This window comes from Haemorhous mexicanus, chromosome 3, assembly GCF_027477595.1.
Source record: "Haemorhous mexicanus isolate bHaeMex1 chromosome 3, bHaeMex1.pri, whole genome shotgun sequence".
Classification (NCBI taxonomy): domain Eukaryota; kingdom Metazoa; phylum Chordata; class Aves; order Passeriformes; family Fringillidae; genus Haemorhous; species Haemorhous mexicanus.
In genome coordinates this window covers 39,495,505-39,513,656 of record NC_082343.1, presented here as the reverse complement: position 1 = coordinate 39,513,656, position 18,152 = coordinate 39,495,505, and the positions used below count along the sequence as shown (strand labels likewise).

The window sequence follows — 18,152 nt, the reverse complement described above, 5'->3', positions numbered from 1 at the left end:
ATACAGAGCACCCTCTCTGATCCACTGTGCGAAAAAACCCATCATTGTTAAATAACTTCACAAAAATCCATTCTAATCTTATAATGGAATTGCTGGAGTGGGAGGGGCCTCTGGGCATCCTCCAGTCCATGACCCAGCTCAGAACAGTCAGCTCCAGCGGGTTGTTTAGGCATGTGCACAGTCATGCTGTGTGCAGCTCCAAGGATGGACTCCACAGCCTTTCTGGACAACCTGTTCCACTGTTTGTGCAGAACCTACCTGACAATAGCTGGGTAAACATTGGGTAGAAGCTAATTGACATTTGCATTTTAGAATAATTGAATGAAAGGTTAGTGTTTCTTTGAGCTTTTCATCCTTATTTCTGTTATTCTTTGTTCATTTTTTGTGAAGACTTTTTTGGGACAGTACCCTTTTATGCTGCACCTGTTACGTTGCAGACAGCACTAATTCAGAATCCAGAAAATTTTGTAATGTCTTTTCAATTATAATGGAGGTTTTTTTAATATTGTTTGCATGCTGCTTAAGAAACAAAAGATAAACCAAAAAAACAAACTAAGAGGATTCTTTAACTCTGTATCTCCTTCCAAAGAGAATATACTTGCAGCATCAGGTAGCTTTGTCCTGAAACCAGCTGTCCATCTGGGACTTTTTGCCATAATTGTTTTTAGGCTTGGTTTTCTTCGCTTCTTTGTACTCCTACAAGTCTGGGCTTGGAAAGTATGGAAAGGCTTCTGATATCTTCTCTGAATTTTCTAGAGTTCAGCCAGCTTTCTTTTCCCCATCAAAGTCTTAAGTGTCTTTTACAGTGAGATGTTGCCTTCCAAAATTTTTGAAGATACTGCATGTGTCACCTCTACACCCACTGTCTCCATGTGTGAATCTATGACAGAACTAGGTCAGATGAGGGGAAAGTCTTTTTGCTCATTGGCTTCAGTGTGCTGCACACAACTTCAACACAGTCAGAAACTACTGCACCATGTTTCCTCTTAGTTGTATCAGCTAATGGTTCCCATTCTGTTCTGGGTAGCTGTGTGGGCCTAGCCAAGGAAAGACTTCACCTTCTTCACTTTTTATTCTTCAAAGGAGGAAAAAATCGGAGTGTAGGTGATACATAGTACTAAGAAAAATGTGGATATTATTTTTTTTCCATGTGATAGATTGATTTCTTCTGTCTGTTTGTATGGGTTACAGCAATCTGCCTTTCCAAAGAATACATACCTTTGCTCAGTGTTCTGTTGGTTCACATGTGTCGTTCTTGTCCCATCCTGGATTGTGTTAGAGGAGCCTGAGACCAAATTCAGCACCTTGTCTTCAAACATAAGAGTCAATTAAATTGCTCTGCGTTTACAGGGCTAAAAGTGAGCCCAGACCCCAGCTCTATTTTAAGGTGCCTTTCATTTCTAGATCACGCATTCAAGTGCGTGATCTAGCTACTAATGCCTGAACCAGCAGGCGCATAAATGCTGTGCGTGTAAACTGCCGAAACCAGTTCTAATAACAGTATCCAAGTGCTGGCAGCTGCTACCTGCTAACATTGAGTCCTTTCTCTACACGATGAAACTGGGGTCCTTCATGTGTTAAATACATCACAGAAGTGTCACATTAGCTGAAGTGTCACAAATCAATTGCTGCCAATGGCATATATTTAGTACTTGGGCTAAGCACTTTTAATAAGTAAGGCAAGAGCTACTGAATTCTTACATTTCTGCTGTGTGAGTACTTTCCCTGACGTTCAGGAAGAGGTGCTTACATTTGCAGAATGTGCTGAGACAGAATGGTAATAATTTTTAAATAATTTTAAATTATTTTTAAAATTTTTTTAAATGAAATGTTTGTCAAATATAAGTTTATATGCCTGAGCCTATAACTCTTTTTTTCATTTTAACTGATTGAATTTGTGCAGAATGTTGATAGGAAAGGATGCTGTTGATTTGAGAAGAACTTTGCTGATGGTTTTTAATGGCTGTTTTCTTTGGAAAATTTAATTTCTGTGGTTTTTGTTTTAAAGGAAAATACCCCTGATATAGAACTGTGGTCTAGAAAAGTTCTCTGGCTAGAAAGTTTTGGAGCTTGTGTGAAAAAATAGAATTTTAAAGACAATATAAGAAGACTTTTTAGAATCTAGAGCTTTTGCAAGTGGTGTTTTCCAGTAAAGCTTACATCTCTCTTTGTTGTTGTGATTGGATTGTTCAGGAACAAAAATGCAGCTTTTCTGATCTGCTTGTAATTCATCATGAGGCTCCTCTTCCATAAACCATTCCTTAAGCTCTTATTCCATGGGGAATACTTACTGCATATGTTCCCAAAATGACCTTACTCTCTATTGATGTATTTATTTCTCCTGGGGTCTTTGTAACAAAAATAAGTCAGGGAATAGGAAATCAAGCTTTTTTGCAAGTCTTCTCTGATTGCTGGAGAGATTGATGCTACCCATCCTATTAAAAGGAATGTCAATGGATAGAAACTAAAGGAAAAAAAGTTGCAGTGACTGTGAAAAGCTGAGGCTTTGCGTTTGTGCTCAGTATGTGAAGGAAATTATTCTCTTGAGACATCCACAGTAATGTTGTTCAGCAGCCCTGATGGATGAGGCTGGTTAAGAGGATATGCTTAGCAGTCTGGGAATGTTGCCTGCCTTGCTGTGAGTCCATTAGACACTGAATCTATAAAATTAGATTATTGTAATTTGAAAATAGTACATTTTAATGGCTGATCTATTGTGAATAAATCTTGGCTAGCCTCTGATGTAACTCCGTGTCAGTTAAGACTTGACTTTGTTGGAATTGACTGATAAACTCTAAAAATGGCAATTTGGGAAACAGAAGAATTTACAACTATTAAGATATTGTCTCTGCTATCCAAACTATTTGAACTAAGGTTGTTTTGATTTATTAATGGTAACTTGAGCTGTTCAAGGCTAACTAGAGCCTCTTCTCCTGCTTGTTGGTGCTGATAGCCATGCTAGGGTTCCTATGGAGTTTGCACATGCCCTTAGTTATCCTTGTCTCACTGGCCTTTCCAACATCCATTGAAGCAGTGGTAGCAGCTGACATAGCTCCTTCCTCTGGCTGTGGGTTTTGCCCTATCTCTTGAGAGGGACTATAGAACAAGGAATATAGGGAAGTAATGGTGGCTGCTTTCCATACTTTCCAAGCTAAAACTAAAACTGTTGTCCTTTTTTTTTTTTTCAATATTGCCGTACTCTGATGGTAATTGGAATGATTGTCTTGCTTTCTGTTTGTGTGTGTTTCCAAGGCAGATTCTGTCTTGCATTCTGTTCCAGTCATGCTGGTTTGGTAATTTCTCCTCAGAGTCATATATAATGAAGGCACTTGCTCTTCTGTGTTTGGATTTGTGTTGGAAGAATTTGCTGTTGTTTATGACTGGCGTGGCAAAGCCTATTTAGTTCACTTCTTGATTGTAGGGAAGCTTTGACAGTGCTGCCCTATAACAAATAGATGATGATACCTGAGCTGTTTTTGTGATTTCTTTAGATATTGTTTGGGTTGTTTTGGATAAGGATTGGATCCTGGGGAGGAGCTGAATCTTCCTCTTGATGTGCAGAGCTTTATAGAATTCAACAGTACCCTGCAACACTGAATTTTAGAGATTAAATTTAGTTGTATACAATAATTACTTATATTGAACAATTACTGTGTGTTGCATGTATTGCTTTCAGTTTCATTAGATGATTATTCTCTGGTTGTGAAAGAGGGCCCACAATTGATTTTTTTTCTGTTGCTTTACAAATCTTTCTTTCAACTGCTCTGCTATTTCACTAAGTAGGGTTTTGCAGCACTGTTAAATAAGCATACTGCAGCACATGCTTACATTCATTTACCTTGAAAGTGCTTTGCCCCTGGCTTATTGTGGAGGAGATTTTCTCTTTGCTGTGTGGGTTCTGAACATAGCAAGGTTTATATTGACTGGTTTCTATTTAATAAACAAACTATGACAAGCATAATAGTTAAATGTCTAAACAGAACAAGATGCTCAGATTTTGAAAAGCCTGTTAAAGAGCAACTGAGGATTTCTATTTACAAAACAACTACTCCACTTGGCATAAAAATGCTTTCTGTCAACATGATGGACTAGAACATCAAGTCTACCCTCAGTCAGTTTGCAGATGCACCAGTTTGAGCAGGAGTGTTGATCTTTTGGAGGTTCTGCAGAGGAATCTGGACAGCCTGGATCAATGGGCTGAGACCAACTGATGAAGGATCAACAATGTGACGTTCTGGGTCCTGCCCTTGGGTCACAACAATCCCTTGCAGCACTGCAGGCTGGGGAAGAGTGGCTGGAAAGCTGCCCAGCAGAAAAGGACCTGGGAGTGCTGGTTTACAGCAACTGAACATGAGCCAGCTGTGCCCAGGGGGCCAAGGAGGCTGGTGACATCCTGGCCTGGATCAGCAGTGGTGTGGCCAGCAGGACCAGGGCAGGGATTGTCCCCCTGTACTGGTGAGGCCATACCTTGAGAGCTGTGCCCAGTTCTGGGCCCCTCACTGCAAGAAGGACATTGAGGTGCTGGAGAGGGTCCAGAGAAGGGCAGCGGAGCTGGTGAAGGGTCTGGAGCACCAAATCTTGTGAGGAATGGCTGAGGGAGCTGGGGTTGCTTAGTCTGGAGAACAGGAGGCTCAGGGCTGACCTTATTGCTCTCTTCAGCCACCTGAAACAGGCTGTAGCCAGGTGAGGGTCAGTCTCTTCTCCCACAGGGCAAGTGGTAGAGGAAATGGCTTCAGGTTGTGTTAGGGGAGGTTCAGGTAGGATATTAAAAACTATTTCTTCACCGAAAGGGTTATGGAACATTGAAACAAATTGCTCAGGAATGTGGTAGAATCATCATCCCTGCAGGTATCTAAAAGAGATATAAATCCAGGGCTCAGGGATGTGGTTTAGTGGTGAACAGGGTTAACAATGGTTCTGGGTTAATGGTTGGACTTTGTGATTTTAAGATCATTTCCAGCCTTAACAATTCTAGGGTGACTGTTTACTTCTTGGTTTTGGGTGAGAATGAGCTATAAAACATCCTAATTTTTCTGATGATCTCTATTTGTAGTAATTTTTATTTTGCATCCAAAGAAGGAATACTCTTTCACTTGAAGTTTCTTGGCTGGGCACTGCAAAGGCCTGATGTACCTCCTGCAAGTCCATTCAACGTCTGAAGCGAGGGAGGGAAATCAAAAATTCAACTTGCACAAGAGGTTCTACTTATCCTACCTTTTATTTTTCTTTTTTAGAAATGCATTTCAATGGAAAAGATAGTGTATTAACAGTACAGTACCTATACAGAGTACTGTTTATTTTCCTGTGTTTCGGCACAAAATGCAAAAAAACAAAGGATTTTTTGTTGTTGTTTTGCATTTACTTTCAGCTATGGAGAGTCTTCACAGAAAAAAAAAAAGAGTGACAAAACTCATGATTGTGTAGATCTTTTTCTGTCTGCCTTACTTGCAGTAGATAGTTCATGGTTAATTCCATTGTATCGAATAGGTCTGGGCTTCCACTCATTTTATTCAAACACACAAACCTATTCTTTTTCAACTCTTTGTTCCATTAAATCGAATTTTTTCCTGTGGCATTTAGGACAGAGGGCTTTAGAATCTCCTTAAGGCAGCTTTTCCTGCCATGATATGTGTTTTTCAGGATGTAAGACAGAGATTAACATGTTTTGTGTTCTTGAAAGTTAGCTTTTAAAGTATGTGTTTATTTCTCCTTTTATGACTTACAATTTGTGAATTGATATCAGAGTAAATGTTCCATGCTAATAGAAATCAAATTCCAATTACTTTAAGGTTCCTAGATAATGCAGGTGGGATAAAGGAGCAATTCATGTGTTAGAGCATCCTATCTCCTGTGTAGTTTGCTGGAGCTTCTCTGTGATTAAATCTTTTTATTTTCTCTTTTTTTTCCTCTCTTTCTCCCTTCTCAGCTTAATTTGTTCTTTTCTCTTTTCACCTTAATGTCTTCAGAAGACTGAAATTACTTCATCTGAGCGGAACTCAAAAGATTTCTGAGGTCATTTTCTATACCAGACTGCAAAGCTATACCAAACAGAGTTATTAAATCTAAGATTACTGGTCATTCTCATGATCTTGAAAACCGATTTATGACATTTCAGAGAGGTTTTTATTCTGCCTGGTGAGAATAGCCACCCAGCTTAATAAAGCTCCCTGATAAATCATTCCTCCTTTTGCTTGTGGGAAGGGCATTAAAAGTAGCTAAAAATTGTAGTAGAGTCTGTCTGAATTCCTGCTCCATTTCAGGGTGACTTGTTCGTTCAGCCAGAGCTGACTTTGCATCAGGTCCTAGCAAGCACCTGTTCCAGTGACACCATTTATTTTTAATTGCTTCTCCACCCTCAGAGCAGTGTATGAAAAAGATACTTATTATCCTGTCAGGTTACATTAGATGTATTGGGTTCTGCAGCTACTCCTAGGACAGCACTGTGAGTGTCCTCTGGGCTAGCATGATTTGATACTCATCAGGAGTGCAAGTGTGTTGTGCTGGATGATTTCTGTGACCTGCTGAGTAGGTGGCTGAGCCTGCCTTTCCGAGCACCAGGGCAGTGTCGTGTTCAAGAGGAGGCAGGTGTGGTGCCAAAGCCTTGTGCAGAGCTGGTGGGCTTGAGCTGACTCTCCTGTTCAGCCTTGTGCAGCTCACTTTGCTGTGGTGGCTGTGAGGTTGCACCCCGAGGGCAGCGGCTCCTGGCGCTAATGCCCTGCTGGGAGGCGTCAGGGAGAGCTGCTGGTTGCGGTTTGTTAGGGCTGGTTTTTCCAGATGCTCTCTACATGTACAGGAAGACAGCTTTGGGGGAAACGTTTGGGGTTTTTCTTTGTTAGTCTGAAGATTTTCTTCCTGGTTTGTTTTCCTCTGAACACATGGGTGAAATCTTCGTGAAGCCAGAGTCACCTCTCTGTGGTGTCTGGTATGGTGTCCATATGTCCACATCTCTCTGGTTAGTCAGAGCATTGTTGTGAGTAACACTTCAGATACAGGTCGCTCTTGCATGTTGGGCAAGATGTCAATTGCCTGTGTTAATCAGGAAGGTATGAGTTTGCTTCCTTTATTCAACTCACCCACATCCAATTGTCTTGACCAAGGGTAAAAAATGCTTCATTAGCATTAGTATTTTTCATTTTATGTTTTAAGAGTTTTTTTTCCCCTATCATTAATTTGCTTCCTGTCAACCAGACTGAAAAAAAATAATAATGCATAAAACCAGCTTTAGCATGTGCCAGATGCAGATCTGTCATTTGTTCTCTATTTAATGACCAGTCCTTTCGAAATAAGATTATTTCAAAATTATTATACAGCTGAGAGTTCTTATGACTGACAGCATCACAATGTGGTAGATTTAAAGCAGCTTTCTTTACATACTAAATGTTGAAATGGCTCTTCTGAGCACCATCAGTGATTTGCATGCCTTCTGACATGAGGGGGAGGATTCATCTTGCCTCAGACTAAACTTTTGATGGATATTTGATAGCACATTGGAAGCATTGGCTTTGACTTTTTACTCTAGATCTGATTGTAACTCTTGGAATAAGTATGTGACACTCATATATATGACCACATATGGTGTCAGGTATCTTCTGTCAGTTTGGCAGCTATAGAGTGAATTGATTTTCACTGATTTATCAAAATATTTGTTTAAAGAACCTATTGGGGAAATAAAGTGATTTTAAAAAAAATTCTTTGTTGTCATTTATGAAGTAGCTCCTCAAGTTAGCTGGGCTTGAATAAGAATAATTTTTAGAACTCTTCTACTGGCTGAGTATTGAAGAAAAATGCACCTCTACCAGTATTTTAGCGAAATATGAACATGCATAAGCTTCATTATTGATCATTACACTTTAAGGCAAAATGAATGTGTCACCAGCATCAGGCAGGCAGCCATGATTTGGATTTTGTTCAAACACTGTCAGAAACCCTAGTCCTTTTCTCAGCCAGTTTTGGGTCACTTGTGTCAGGTTGGCAGTGCATGTTTTACAGTTCATTGCAGATGCTGGTGGAGAGTATGGTTCAATAGATGCATTAGAGGATACTTGAGGGGATGTATTTGGGCCAGTGGAGACTGGAAGTGCTGGACTAGTGGAAGTGTCTCCTGAAAGATCAGCCAGTGCCAGTGGGACAGTGACAGACTGCAAGAGCTGCCCCATCTGCTGTGTTTCATAAATGCACGTGAGCCACCTCAAAAATATCCCCAGAGACCTTCCAGTTTCGGACCAAGACAGGCTGCCAAAACTGGAGGCAATCCATCACTACAGCTGCTTTGGGGAATGGTGTGGGAAAGCAGTAGAGATGTAACCTCTGTATGACAAGAGACAATCTATTATTTTCCCTAGTGGCACATCTGTTTGCATGTGAAAAGACTTCTTCAAGACTGACTAGAGAGGAGACAACCGTGAATTTTTCAATTTGCTCTTGGGAAGAGTCACGCAAATACCTAAAATGGGCAGCCAACTGATCCTGTGTCAGAGGTACTGCTCTGGCTGTGTACATATGGTAGAATTTCCAGAGAAAGATGTGCTTCTGATATTTGAGGGGGGTTTTATGTTTTCAGGCCTTTTTTGAGAGTCAGGATTTTGCTGTTAAAATGTATTCCATAGAGTAAATACCAGTAAGTCAGTTAATGCTTTCTATTAAGATCTAAAGAGGGGTTTGGTTGTTTGTTTGGCTTTTTTTTCTTTCCTTTGGTGTTCTTAAAACACTGCTCTATCAATCTAGACAGCTTGTGTCTGTTAGGGGAAGAGGTTCCTGACTCTCTTCTTCTTGGCCAGAAATGTACTCATCGATTTTCCTTCCCCACCACCCCCCTCCAGTTTTAACTTGAATGCAACAAGTTTTAAAGATGCATTTCTAATCAGATGCAATTCTAGATGGACCTGACTTAATTACCATTAAAAAAAACCCCAACAAACAAACAAACCCCACAACCAAAACCAAAATCAAACTGACAACAACAAAAGAGAAATACAAATAGATACTGCATAAAACCATCTGACAGTAGTTAAACCTATCTTAGTACTCCTAATGTGTCCTGGAATGTTTCCATAGATTCTTGCCTCTGTAATTTGAGCACTGCAGTGTCCTTTGGGAATGGATACTTTAGGTACTTTATTCTGTTCATCTGTGGATTTTTATTACGGTTCCTACCTTGACTATATCTGCTGAATTTGCAGTGCTGATTTCAAATAGTTGCTGACTAAAGTTTTTACCTTCAATTTTCCTTCATTGTTTTGCAAAGCAGTTTTGTTTGTTCTTGCCAGAGAGGAAGGGCATTAATTAAGTTTAGGGTATTGTTGGATTGTGTAAATGCCAACATCATAGAATATAATTTAATTTCTATTCTCGATAAGAGAGCTCTTAGAAAATTCTCATTCAATTATTAACACCATAAAATCATGCTTATTTATCAGGAAAAATAATATTTGGATTCTTGATTGGTTTCTGCAACCATAAGCTAACACATTTATCCATTCCAAGTCATACCAAGATAATCAGGGCCTTTTAGAAAAATGCATGGGCCAAAACAAAAATAGTAGCAATCAGATTCCTGCTTCTAGTGTATTGATGTGTCATTATTCAGTCCAAATTAGTGTTGCTCTTTACAGTTACAAAGTGTCCATATGAAAAGATCAGAGGTTGTATGGAAGGAAATAAAAAGGCAACATAAATTCTGTTATTAAAAAAAAAAAGCCTATAATAATTTGGCATATTCAAGCCTTAGAAAAAGGTTTAATATGAACATAGTCACAAACTGAATGTAGAAATAAAATAAAAACATCTGGTTAACTAATTAATGTATATGAGAGGGGCTATTTATATAACGTTTGTTGTTCTTCTGAGAGGCTTTTTAAAGTTGTTATGTTAGGATATTTAGTGTATTTTACAGATGGGTGAACAGTGAATGGGCTGCTGCTTAAAAGAGCTAAATAGGCGTAACAGCTGATGTGGGGCTCATGTGGCCGCTATATGGCTTTGTACAGGACTGACTAAATACCTCAGCTGTTGAGTTTTACATAATTTGAAAGTTATGGTAATGGTATTTACTCAAGACTTAAACAGGGTACAAACAAAGGAGAGAGGCTGAGATTTTTTTCAGTGACTAAACAGGTACCAAGTGAGCACTTATTGTTGTGCTGGGAAGGCTGGGCTCCTGATTCCTGTCTGATGCATATGCAGGGTGTTCCCTGAAGTGCAGCTGGGTTTCCTTAGCCATGTCAGGGGCAAGAGTGGCTTCACCTAAGGAGGGCAGCACTGCTGTCCTCATCTCTGTCAGGAAGGAAGCTGTGTGCCGTGGGCTGGGGGCAGAGCTTCCCCAGTTGCTATTTAGATGCATTGCCTGGAGTCAGGAAACAGGCACTTCACGTGGGCCAAACTGCTGTATGTTACTGTATTTGGAAGACTTTTTCTATAACATTTGTAGATAGTGAATCTTGGAAACATCGGCTCAGAATTAAGAATGTATGAAAAATAAGAAGTTGAGAAAACAAACTTGGTAGTGCAAAGGGTTTTTTGTTTATAAACTGAGGTTGTGTTAGAACTGTGGCATTAAACTGAAGATATTTAGAAGTACAGGAATAAAACTAGGCCAGCCTTTCCATATTCCTGGTAAGGAGTCAGAAATCTAATGGGCAAAAAGTGATTAAATAAAATGAAAATTGGCTGGTCCTTTCTCAAAACTAAGGAGAAAGTGGGAGGGGTAAAATAGTGTATTTGGTAACAAAAACTGGGGTTTAAAAAAAGTTTCTGTTCTGATGGTGTCCTTGTCCTTTTATGTCTAAAGATTAAACATGAACTTTTGAAAGATGTAGACAACGCAGTTGTGTGGGTTTTTTGATAAGCATATCCTGGAGATCTTCAATTACTGTATGGTAGTGAACAGAGAAAACCAAATGTGCCTCTTGGTTAATGGTATATATGGCATTCTAGATAATAAACGGACATGACAGATAGATTTCTTATTCTAAATTCAACAGAATTGGGTCACTCTTTCTTTTTTTTCCAGTAGAAGTTTTGCAAAATGTACCTTATCTTTTTTCATTCCAATTCACCTCAGATCCTCAGGATCCTCATGTTTTTGTAGTTTATCCTTCAATGTAGCACCTAGCTGTCTACAATGTGATAATGTGAGCTACAGATCTGCTTTTTACAAGGGTGAGGTTTTAATTTTTTTAAAGCACTGAGTGATGTAGCCCCTTGATGTTATGAAAACGACAGAGGCACTGTGGCTGTCACATAGGTAGGATACTGGCAGGCTTTAATGCAGGGAATACCATTCCTTTCATTAACATCAAACCTGAGAAGCAAGCTGGATTACAAGAACTTTCATGTGAGTGTGGATGTTTTAAATAATGAATGGTGGTGTGTTAAATTGTTAATGCTTTATCTACAAACTCTGACTTGAAGTAGTTCATCTTACTGCTTCTGTGTATTTAATTTTTCGTGGCTTACATGCTGATTAAATCTTGTCATGCAATAAAGATGTTTCCTCATTGCTTTCTTATTTCTTGTGCTTTTTAAATTTTATTTTCCTTCCCCTCGACAGACATTTATAACTTGTTTTCCTTCTCCCCTTCTTTACCTTGGCATTTGGGTTTGGCTTTGTGAGATTCTGACGGTGTTTACCCTTCCCTTGGGCTTTTCATTACAGGCCTCTTTGTGGTCTTTCCCTATCCCCCAGTGGTTTAGAAAGTGGCATAAACTCCTTTCCTTGGAGTGTTTCCAGACTCCCTCCCACACACATGCATGTTCCCTGCCTAGATGAGCTATCTCGAGTCTATATTTGGAGACTGAGCGTGTCTGGAGGATAAATCTGTGTTGGCCACAGAGCTGCAAATATCAAACGAATTCACAGTTTTAAGTATTATGTTAAGACAAGAATTTGGCTAATTAGTTTTGGTGTAATTATTAGAAGACTGTGTCATAAGATAGTTAATCCAGTGAATATGCTTATGTGATGCCAGTTTTATTAGACTTGAAATCAAAATATATCAGTTCTTTTTACACCTGAGAAGGATTATATTCTGTGACAGCAATTAGTAGGCTTTAATAAGGTGTACTGACTGAAACAAGACAGACTCTTCTTGGGTCGGCCAAGGGATGTCTTTTGGGTTGAAATGTGTAGGATTGGTGTTTAACCAAGAGACACTGGAGAAGATGTACTATTCTGCTTTATGCAGAGGGAAGTGTGTTTAACCCCAACTTAGAATTGGATTCCTGAACCTAATTCACACTTTGAAACTGGGCATCCAGATGCTGGTAACTCCCCTGTGGAATGGCAGCTCCTGGTACTGCAATACTCTTCTGGCTAGGCATGAAGCTCTTCAAGAGAGATTCCATGTGTTGATTAGTTCCTGGCATTGCTACCATCTCTCACTTTGCCCCTCACTCATACATTGAAGTATTGTCCTTTGAAGAAGCATCTTTAAGTCAGCCATGCTGCTGTCCCCATCCTCAGAAGAAACTTGGGACCCTGTAGTTCTCTGATTTTGCTCTTGCTTGAAGCAGTTACTGGGATCTGTGACTTAAACCCTGTATACTAGGTATAGCTTATGGGAGTGGAAAGTTGCAGTTGGCTGTGTTTTTGTTCTTTGATGAGTTCCTACAGAAAACTGCTTATTTTGTTAAGAGCAAGAAAAAAAAAAGGAATTTTAATGTTCCTTGCTACATAGAGCCCATGGCTCAGGAAGGGCCTTTGTTTTGGTACACTCATTGGAAGTGAAAGGTGCTGTTTGAATTTTCTGTGGAGTGTGAAGACTGGTCAGGTCAGCTGGTTTCTCCTGCCTCAGCACCCTCAGGCACTTGTCTCTCAGCAGTCTGCCATAAGAATCCGCTGACCAGCTCTCAATTCTCCCCACAGCTGCAAAACCCATTAAAATGTTGTAGTGCTGACAGGCAGAAATGCTGTAAAAATGCAAATTTTCTTGTGCTGAAGGGCGAGATGCCAAGAAATGCTTTTCAAAATGTTTCACTGCTGCATAAGGATTTAGGGTAGTTGATGCAGCTGGAATGCTAAGTTTTAAGCAATGGGAGGGAAGATTTTACCATTAGTAAGTTCACTAGTATTTCGGATCTTCAGTCACTTGAGGACTTTGGTGCAAAGGGTTTGCTTTATGTGCTTTTTTTTTTAAGTTTTAATTTTAAAGAGAAAATAACGGGCTAAGAGGTGATGTTCAGCTCTGCTGGTGCACAAAAGAAGGACTGCTTCCTAGGCTCACAAATGGTGCTGAGGTCACCTGCCTACATGCAGTACTTAGAAACACTGTAGAAGAGCCCAGGATAGAAGAGTCTGCTGTGTTTCAGCAGATAATTTAGCTACTTGTACCCGCTGATGCTCTGTAGAACAGTGGCCAAGTCAAATGCACACAGTGCTGCCCATGACTCAGTCAGTAGAGTACTGAGCCAAGGAAATTGTTTTTTCTTTAAAAGCAAGATGCTTTAACTAAGATAATTATGTCTTCTGTTGCAAAAGAAAGTAGTGGTGAATGCTTTGTGCAGATTTTAGAAAAGACAGTGACAGATCAGAAAATTTAAAAATTATTTTTCCTTCATCTCTCATCTGAAATAATCAACAGCTGTGTAACAGTTGACTATCAAGACTGTTTCAAAGGATGTTGTTTTCTTCCCTTAACCACGGTTTAAAAAACCACGGGAGGAGTTGATGATGTTTCTGCTTCTTCCCACTGTGGTAATGTACTTTCTATTGAAACAATACAATAATTTCCTCCTCTGCTAGTCCTCCTTTGCCCTGAATGAGCTGTTCAGGCATAATGTGCATGATAAATTTTCTCTGAAGTGCAGTCATCTGCATTGTTGTGCTGTATCTGTGCTGCTGTATTTATGTTGCTGAATTTCACCTTAGCTCTCAGTTTTACATCAGATGATGCATAACAAGGACAGGTAGGATTTGGAAAGGACTACTTTGCAGTTCAGCAGATTACTTTTCTGAAGATTGTCACTACCACCTTCAGAATGCTTTACACGAGTGTAAATAATAAGCCAAAATAATGTCTTTTCTGTGTACTTTCTTATAACACTGCTGAGGTGCATACTGAGTGCTTAATGAGCATTTGATTCAGCAGTATCAAGAAACAGGAGGTCTTTGTAGTGAAGTTTTTTCTGTAGTGATTTCAACAGTACACAAATATGGGATTAACATGTATACCTCAGTATTGCCTAATTTTAATCTGAATAGTCAGGAAAGGGGCATACAAGATTCTCACAAGTTACTCAGACAAATCTGGGTTGCATAGAGCTGTCTGCAGTGTTCCATGCACATTGTGGAAGTCCCACTGATATGAGCAAAATACAAAAAAGGTAGAAAAAATTGTACCCTCCCACAGGAGGATGAAACTGAAAAATGTTAAATGTGGGATGTTTAACACTGTTGGAGAAGCTCAGTGGTGTTGGCACAAATGTACCCTGAAGGCATGCACTAATTACAAGAGTAGGTTAGCTTTTTTTGATCTCAACAACCACAGACTTGCTTATTTTTTTGTAATCCTCTGGTAATCAAAGACCTATCATCTGGATAATCTGTTGCTGTACCAAACTTGTTTATCCTTAAGCTTATCTGAGCAACCATATTGCAAGATAGAGGAGGTATCAGTGGGCCTGACTGAAGTTTAATTAGCTGTCTTATGGTATTAAAGTTGTATGCATTATCTTCACTGTCACCCTGATATATTTGTGGAGTATTTGTGTGTTATATTAATTAAAAAAAATCTTTACATTTTCCCTATTTAAATTGACCTAGTATGCTATTAGATAAATAACATATGTGTACCAATTCTAAGAATGAGTTAGTTGTAGATTCTTAACAAAAAACTTAGGTTTTAGTTGTTTCTATGATATCTTTCATCTGGAAGTAAACTGGGACTGCCCTGTCTAGAGCCTTAGCTCACAAATTCTGACTCTACTGTTTTTAGTTATAAACAAGATGAGTTTATTTTAAAAAATACTAAAGATAATAAAAACATTTAATCAAGTTCAAAGACTTATCTACAAAAAACAAATCATTTGCTTTTAATTTCTTTGGGAGGCACATAGGTGCAGTGTTTAAACAGTAACAAAAATCAGAGTAAACATCCATTTTCTAAATGCAACCTTTTATTTGGAACTATTTTTTTTTTTCATATGGAAAGTAAATTGTCCTCATAATAATCGTTGTTGTTGTTGCATCTTCTCTTTTCCTCTCCTTTGCTCTCCAGATCCAGCAATCCATCATGATGATGGTATGTACCTTTTTTTCCCCTCTTCCAGGTTTCAGGTAATTCTATTCTTTGAACTCATACTGTGGCTAATAATGTGACAATGAAGAAGGACATTTGTTTGACATATTCAAGCTTAATGGACTTCCTATGTGTGTTGCCATCTAGCGAGGCAAGAATGCTGATTGGCCTTTTATTAATAATGACTTTAATGTGGGATACTCTTCCTACACATTAAGTGACAAATTAGGAATGCAAAATAGCTGGAGTTTGAGTGGAAAACAACAATAACCTTTTGTTCCTCAGTCCTCAGGAAATATCCTGTGTTAGGCTTTGTTCAAGGTCAAAAGCAGTGGTAAAGCATTGAGCTCTCTTAACCATCTCTCTTTTTTATAATGAGGTGTGTTGTAAATATCATTCTACAGTTTAGTGCCAATGTTTTAGAAAGCTAATACTAGAAGGTCATCACATTGCATGCACAGTGGCCAGCCTTGAAATTGTGCAGAATACCTGACTGCATGAAATGTAGCTAAATAAGAATTACCTATCTCTGTATCAGAAAGAGAAAAAAGATAAAGAAAGGATCTTTGCTTCTTTTCTGAGGCACAAATTCCCAGCAGGGATTTTTTACTATTATAATTAGTTAAAAATCCAAGAAGGCTCTTTTCTGTTGGGTAAGCAGCTCAAGTTCGTTGTTCTAAAAGCAAGCAGTGCTCACCTCACTCTGGCTTGGTGTGATGTTGGACCCATACTGGTATTAGATGAAAGTATTTAGGATAGTAATCAACGAGAGCAGAGCACGGAGCCTGAGTAACTGAACTCTCTATCACCTTGCTAATGAGGCAATCATGGTTGTTTATGTCCCTCTTGAGACTTTAAATTTTACTGCCAGGCATTTTGCTTCTTTGGGGAACTGTGATCACCTCTTTCCTAAAGTACTTCTCACAACTCTCCTCCATCAGATCCCATGCATGGGTAGGAGAGGAGCGTGACTGTAGGAAAATGTGCTGTGACCACCGCTCGCACCAGCAACGAGTTGGGGCTCCTTGTCTCCATCTCTACCCTTTGGGTGTTTATTTCTTGTCTCTGAGTCTCTCTGCTGGGGTATTGCTAATTATCTGGATCTGGAATTACCATGTTTGAATGCAGTAACTCCTGAGTTGAAAGTTGAAAATACTGCTGCAGGTCTGTACTGGAGTAAAGAGTTTCTGCTTGGTTAAAGAGAGTCTTCACAAACTACTTCCACACTAGTCTAAGACACCTATGTTACAAAGTGTTTTAATTGTTTGAAGAGTTCATCTCTTAAATTTTCTTCTTCCCCTGCATCCCCAAATTTACCTTATTTTAAATACTTAGCTGCTGCTTTTGGGTTTTTTTTTAATTAATATGAGAGTGAAATGAATATTTTTAATAACAGCATTTTTCTCATCAAGACTAAAATAAGGTTTAATTTATGATTTACTTAATATGCAAGGCATTTGTAATAAATTCAGATCTACTTGGGAGTCTGTATTTTGGCATGGCACTAAAGTATTGCAACAATAACACAAATTTTCCTATTTCATTGATTATTCAGTAGGTTTTTAAGAAACACATCCCATTTGCAGTGAAAAAGAACCAATTTGAGATAATAAAACAGAAAGCATTTTCAAGCTGCTGAAACTTTACTCTGCATTTGAAGACAGCAGTGGGAAAATGATCTTCATTACAGATGCCATTATTTTGTGTATGACTACTAACTAGCAGCAAAAGGCTTCTACTAATGCTTAGCAGCATCTTGCTGAAAAATTGCAGTAATTTTCTTTTATTCATGTGTGTTCATTCGTGATTTTGTTGCTTCTTGTAGTACAGTAAAGTTCAAACTCCAGGTAGTTAGTAATCAGCTATTCAGTTTTTGGGGTTTGTACAAGAAGGTGCTTTGTGTATGTGGTTTCTGGATTTGGGTCTTGATATTTTTGATAGAAGAATGTCTTTTGATGTCTTCTACCTACAACATATTTTTTTTTAATTATATCCTCATGGAATGCTTGGGAGCAAAGGCACCAAAAAACCCTAGGTCAGTCAGTCAACAAAGTGCAGCTCAATACAGTCTTGATGTGTCACCAACACAGAATTAAGCTATTAAACTGATAAAAGGTCCCCAATTTAATTTGTACAGAGCTTGTTGGTTTGAGGATGGCACATGAGAGATGGGTGGGAGATGTTCAACATTGATTATCATGTCAGGAAGGCTTCTTGGGTTTTTTTGTTGTTGATGGAGGTTTTTGTGTTTGTCTGGTTTTTTACCACAAACAACTATAGTTCTAATCCTCATTTTAGTTGCTTGCTGTCTTTTAGTTATTTGACTTGTAGTAGCAAGCTTGCTATGTTTGGTTTTCTTACAGTCCCACCCTCATGGGACAGTCTGTTTACATGCTGAGGAGAAGACAACAATGCCTATTTTTGGCTTTCATATGCTTTGAAGCTGAAATAATTTCTTTTTCATGAGATCATTCTGTTATGGCTCACTGATATACTTCATAACAGCAGTGTAATTACAAGTTATGTGGCGATTGCTTCTTGGTTTTAGTAGATGAAATGGCAAAATATAATAATGAGTAAATTTTTCATTTTCCCATATTTTACACTTCGCAATGTGATTCTTATGTATTCCAGTTGAGACTCTCTAGGGCTGAAAACCTGGCTAAAACTTCCCTGCATATTATGGAAGATACATTGTTATTTTAATTAACTAACATATTACTTCTTTCACCAAAGCTCTCGAAATTACAATTGCAATGCCGTTATTAAATACAGAATTAAAATTCAGCAATAATGAAGGAGCTAAGGAAGAACTGTCTAGAAGATATATAGAGTTCATAAATGTAAAATAGTATTATGAACTTTAGTTGATACTGAAAACTACTCTTCCATATCAGGAGCAGGGGAAAATACATTAAA

General features: G+C 38.7%; 1 protein-coding gene across 1 annotated transcript in view; it reads left to right on the top strand.

Moving 5' to 3' along the window:
• The window catches only part of PLD5 (phospholipase D family member 5), a 120,566-nt gene that overhangs the window by 24,298 nt on the left and 78,116 nt on the right, over positions 1-18,152 (top strand). The gene's annotated exons all lie outside the window — the stretch shown is intronic.